The sequence below is a fragment of the Saccostrea echinata genome, unplaced genomic scaffold (assembly GCF_033153115.1).
Source record: "Saccostrea echinata isolate AGI-Se365-2 ecotype Australia unplaced genomic scaffold, CSIRO_AGI_Sech_v1 ptg000016l, whole genome shotgun sequence".
NCBI classification, from domain to species: Eukaryota; Metazoa; Mollusca; class Bivalvia; order Ostreida; family Ostreidae; genus Saccostrea; species Saccostrea echinata.
In genome coordinates, this window is record NW_026889765.1 from 17,547,501 (window position 1) to 17,553,805 (window position 6,305).

Consider the following 6,305-nt stretch of genomic DNA (forward strand, 5'->3'; position numbering starts at 1 on the left):
GCCATGCAGGTTGAGGTATCAACAAACCAATTTGCTAACAAAACTACTACATCAGAATTTTGAGAAAATTCGAACGGAATTTTTTCCTTGTAAATTTATGTACTGGACATATAGAAACATCTTCATACACTTTAGAAAAATTCAAATCATAACTATACATTATTAAGCGACACAACATAACCTAAAGAACAGAACACAATAGACCCCAACGCAATACCCACGCACCGCACGTACTCTTCGAGGAAATTCGAAATAGTTGACTGAGTGGGTTTTTCCTAAATTTGACACCAGCTGTCCATATCAATTAAAAAAGTGAGAAAGCCGATCAAATATACATTCAAAGTTATTGTAAATTTTACCCCATATTACCATAATATTACCTCAAATAAAAAAAAATATCTCCCGGCGATCCTTTCCCCTAGCCAGCCTCACTTTCGGTCTAATTCCGACATAATTTGTAAAACCGTATGCGGATAAATTTCCGGAAAATTTGATATTAAAATCTCTCTCTCTCTCTCTCTCTCTCTCTCTCTCTCTCTCTCTCTCGTGCATATCACTCTTTATCAAAGTGGAGGGGCTGCTAGAAAATGAAGTCAGATGTTCCAGATTGATTAAGATTAATCCATCTTCTATAATTCTGGTTGGTTTTCCTTTGTAAAATACAATTGCCTGAAATTAAATTATACTCCTATTTGTAACTTGTTTCTTGGAGATTTTATCATTATGTTTAAAAAAACATATAAACAAATTATATTTTAATATTCATGAATTATTTCTTATTAAAAATTTTCAAATGTCCATCTGGTTCTACTTGATATGTTTTATTAGATATTTATATTATGCAATTTATAAACTGCATCAGTATTTTAAACTCTAAAGCATCTTATTTGAAAATAAAAGAAATCTTAAATTTTATCTAAAAAAAAAAAAACAAACAAAAAACTCATATAAAATATTACCAGAGCCTATATAATTTACACATACATAATATGATATACATATCTACGTGTATATATACATAATTATATATACACATACACACACATATGGATGTACATACACTTGTACATGTATTTTTACGTGTACATAATTTATCAAGAAACGCTTTAAATGCCTGAAATGGTAACTAATGGCAATGCTTTTTGTAAGAATCTACCCAGAGAGTTTAATATATCTTATTCTTCACAATTTAATATCCAAATTATTATTTTTTTGTTATGTAAATTAGTGAATGCTTTACTTAAGATGAGATTAAATGAGCTTCAAAAATAAATAAATGACAAGTTTGCTCTCAAAATGTCCGAGGCTTAGCATTTTATTTGAGCACTGCCAATCCAGTGATTTTTTTTTTAATTTGAGATTGCTTCAATGAAGTTACAAATTTTCTTTTAGCATATATCATAATATTTTGAATATCAAGAATTTTTAATAACTTTCCTATGGAGGATTAATATTACCAATCTGTAACAAAATACAAGACAAGTAACCCGTTGACAATATCGTAAAGGATGTCTGCCCAACGCAGAAAGAGAAACGTGGTTCATACCTTATATATTTTTATAGAATTTGAGGTTTAAAGTTTCATGCATCTATAAAGTTTTTGCAGCACTGTTACATCAATACACCACCAGACTACTTTATTTTTGAATTATTAACATTAGATAGTCCCAATATCACTGTGTAGAAACGGACTAGGGTAAAGTGCGTTAGCCTATAGTCCAAGATGGCGATAGGCAAAAACGCTTCAAATTTCGTACAAATATTGGTGATTTCTGGCTTAAAGTTTTACTTTATTTTGCACCAATTTGTCGGGCAGCTTCAGTTTTACATGCCCGCATGGAGATAGTATTCAACTTTAGCGTAATTAAAAAGAAAATGCACGTCAAAGTTTTGCTGCAGATTAGGGTAAAGTTTCTGAACTATTTATTTACGATTAGGGTAAAGTTTTTTCGAGACTAGGGTAAAGTTATTTATTCTACAACCTGATAGTGCACGATTTTGATTTTCTTTTTTTTTAACTGCTTTATACAATTAGTATAGTTGGAAAAGGCTTTCTCGAACGTGTTCAAGAACTGTTACTTCCACAAAGAAATCATACCGGTTGCTATTTTTTTAATAACCACGATTTTCATACAAAATATTACTCTTATTATGATCGTTATATTTTCCGTTTCATGTACATGTATTAATACATGTATTATTTTATTGTTAAATAAATATATACATGTATAAATGATGTAATTAATTTATTTGATTTAACTTTAATTCCTCTATGAATCTAAATCTACGTTGCATCCCTTACCCAGCAGGCATTTCAACGTTGTTTCAATGTTGAAACAACGTCATACCTCAACGTTGAAATGACGTTGAATTTTAGTTGGATTTGAAAGTTGAATGGACGTTGAAATTCTGACGTTGATGAGACGTTGAATTCTGACGTTGTTTCAACGTTGATTTAACGTCTCCTGACGTTTATTTCAATGTTTAAATGTAGTTGAATTCTGGTTGAAAATTCCATTGATCTCTTCCTCCCTGTATACCATTGTCTTTTTTTTTTTTTTTTTTTTTTTTTTTTTTAACCAAATTTCAATCTTGTTTTCATTGTATATGAATTGCTTTTTCAATACTAGCAAGCATAATTTGATGTATAACATGACACATGATTATATATCTAAATTCAGTTTATTTTTATCATGAACAATTATTTAATCTTTCTTCTTTCTCCCTCCCCCTCCTAAACGCTCTGGGGCATACTTGAGGAACTTCCCCAAATCCTCGTTGAATTTTGTTTCTGTATATTCGGTGTGTGATGACAACACAGCTTCTGCAATACATGAGATGTACTAATCTTTAATAAAATGAAATCCATCAATTTTTGTTGTCTTATGCACATCTGAATAGAGAGATTTAATACTACTAGTACTTACAATATACAAAATTATAAGAACAAATTCAGATAAATATGTAGTAAAAAAGTGACTCCCATCAAGCCACGAACCCCGTTTTCACTTAGATCCGACACTAATTTAGTGTTTCGGCGGTGTGATAACAGGCCAAGCAATAAATAGATATTCTATACTAATTATAATTAGTTATATAAGTCCGCCATCATCAGGAATCCACTTATATATATCAATATTGTATATTCATTTTATTTGTTTTATTATATACCGGTATGTTCTTTTTAAATAGTAGAACCGGTAAGGGAATTTCCCAAGGTCACGTAATGTTTAAATAATAAACACAGATGAAAGTTGTTTGTGTAAATAAATATGCAAGAAAGCGATAATTTGTTAACTGTCTCTGACTGAGATATGTCAGTAAATGATATGGTTGATTACATTGTAATTGACCAGTAAGTGAGGCTTTACTAACTTTTATTAACGTTTTGAACTTGTTAGGAGATCTTCTAAACTCCTGTGTTTTTTATATGCTATAATTGGTTTATCTTTGAATATATCCTTGAGTTCGGGCTCTCTTGATAGAGTGTGCCAGTATTTTAGCAATTTCCTTTTGATATTGCTAATGGCTGGGTTGTATTTTGTAACCATGACCAATGGTATATCAGAATTACTGTTAACTTTCTTTTTTTGATTTAAATGGTCTCTTTTGTAATTTTCTAGAACATTGTTCATTGAACTGTTAATCTCATTTTCATTATATCCTCTTTTCAACAGAGAAAATTTGAACTTCTCGATCGCATTGTGAAAAATATTAGAATCGCTAGTATTGCGTAAATGACGAATGATTTCGCCTTTAATAATTCCCTTGAAAACAGAAGGGTTATGTGCACTATTGCGTTCCAGATACTGGAAAGTATTAGTAGGTTTTATGAAAGTTTTGACATCAAGAATTCCTTCTAATTCAAACCTTTCTCCCTATTTAAGGGTGATGTCAAGGAAGTTCATTTCTTTGTCAGAAATTTCATATGTGAATTTTAAAAGAGGATGATGTGAATTTGCTATTTGGAAAAATTGATGAATTTCATCCATTTCCCCATGATAGATTATAAATCCATCATCTCGATATCGACCGTGATAAACAATATTATGTTGAAATGGAAATTTGTTAAGAATTTCCGAAGTGACTTCATACATTCTGATATCGCACACTTCAGGACTGCATTTTGAGCCCATTGCGCAGCCTATAATTTGTTTATATTTCTTAGAATTAAATTCAAAGACATTATTTTCTAATATTGTTTGTAACAACCACAGAAGATCATCTGTAGGTGGCGAAGGAATTTTAAATTCTCCTTTGTTGAATTTAGAGTATGCTTCACTGACAGCTGTGAGTAATTCGTTGAACTGCATATTTGTATACAGGGATGTTACATCATAACTGACCATTACGCATTCTGCTTGAGGTCTAAGTTTTTCTATTTTTATTATGAAATCAGAGCCATCTCTGATGTAAGTGGATTGTGTTTTGACTATTGGTATTAGGAAGTAATCAACATATTGGCTGATTCGTTCCATCGCCGACCCGCATTGCGAGATAATAGGTCGTGCCGGGCAAATGATTTCTTGATTGTAGTGGCCCTGTTCTTTGATAAGATCAAATATCGTCTGATCTAATTTGTGAAGTTTAGGTAGTAAGTATAATCTACCTGTTTACAATTCAGTAAGAAAATTATGAACTAACAATTTACATTCTAGCTAGCAATATAATATATTTGCTAACAAGATCATTGCATTGACCACAGAATTTGCGAAATGTTGGCTTTTAAACGAAATTATTGATACCATTGTGTCATCAACTTATTCGTCAGCAGTCTGCCTCGTTTTAGATATTGTTCGTACGAAAACATGCTCCTGATTATCGAATCCACTGAAGAAATAAACCCTTTATGTAGGAAAAAATAATATATTGCTGCATAAATAAGGGAAGTTGATGAAAAAAAGAGTTGGGTTCATACGTTAATCATAAAATTTCAAGCTTAGGTTTTAGTTTTTCTTGTCTTTCTTTTTACAATAGATCGCAAACATGGAAACAAGTGTCGGATTTTGTTTTAAGGTCTGATGACAGGTCCCTCGAATATTTGTTTTGTATCTATTGGTATTATATAAAAATTATTCATAATTGTCATTCTCTCGTGATATCCGAGTTGTTTTAATATGTCTTTAAAATAAATACACTAAAAATTGTGACATTGGCAATTAAAAAAAATCAAATAGAATATATAGGAAACACCACCCTTTGTTATCTTGCACAAATGCCTGGTAAGGTACCTCAATTTATTTGTTAAAGAAGTAATACTTCAATGGCACATTCTTGGGAAAAATTATATATTTTTGAGGCACGTGTCGTCTGACCTTAAAGTATAATAATGTAAATTGTGAAGATACCAAACATTGATCAATCTCATAAATCCCTAAACAAAATGAAACATATAGATATATTGACAAATGTGCAGTGATGAGGACATAGCTCTATAAGTATCTATTTACAAAATGATTTTGACAAATACGATGTAATGTAGTGGTCGAACCTAACACCTCCATCACAAAAGAGCGCAGTTTTTGTTCGGAAAGACTTTCTATGCGTTGCTGAAAGATTGAACTTAAGTGTTCTGATTTTCTATTAATAATTTATTGAATGCTTGAATTTTAAGTACTTCAGTGCAATTTTTATGAAAAAACTAAACGAATTTTCTGAATCTAAGCCCAGGTTAATCTGCATTTATCTTACTCTTGGACAAATGCTTTACCAAAGTTTTATCAATAGGAACAGCAAAGTTTATTTTACTCGTTTTTCTCAATCTAGGATAAGGCGTAAAAGTGCTAGTAAAATAACATTTTCTGCATGTATTATATGCAAATCTAAATACAAAAAAAGTAAGAGAGAGAGAGAGAGAGAGAGAGAGAGAGAGAGAGAGAGAGAGAGAGAGTATACACATTAGTTGATGACACAAAATATCAACCATCTCGTTTAAAGTCGACATTTCGCAAATTCCATGTTTGATACAATGACCTTGTTTGCATAATTAACACAATCTATCGTTAAGTCGAATATTTACTGACTTTTTTCATATGAATTGTTAGGCCTTTTTTTCATTTACCTGATCATGACAAAGAGTGCACTGCAGTTTTTACCGGTTGTCAGCTAGGGTATGTTCATTTCTCAATGGCACCTTATCCCCCCTCTGTTTGCACTTTTAAGAGGTCCATGTTTGCTCTGCTCATAATTTGTATTAATTGTTTAGATTGGATTTTAGGTATGATTTCTGTTTGGGTTTTCTTCCACATGTCATTGATGATACTTTAATTGATCTGTAGATATTTGAAGTTTTTCGCCATATCTAA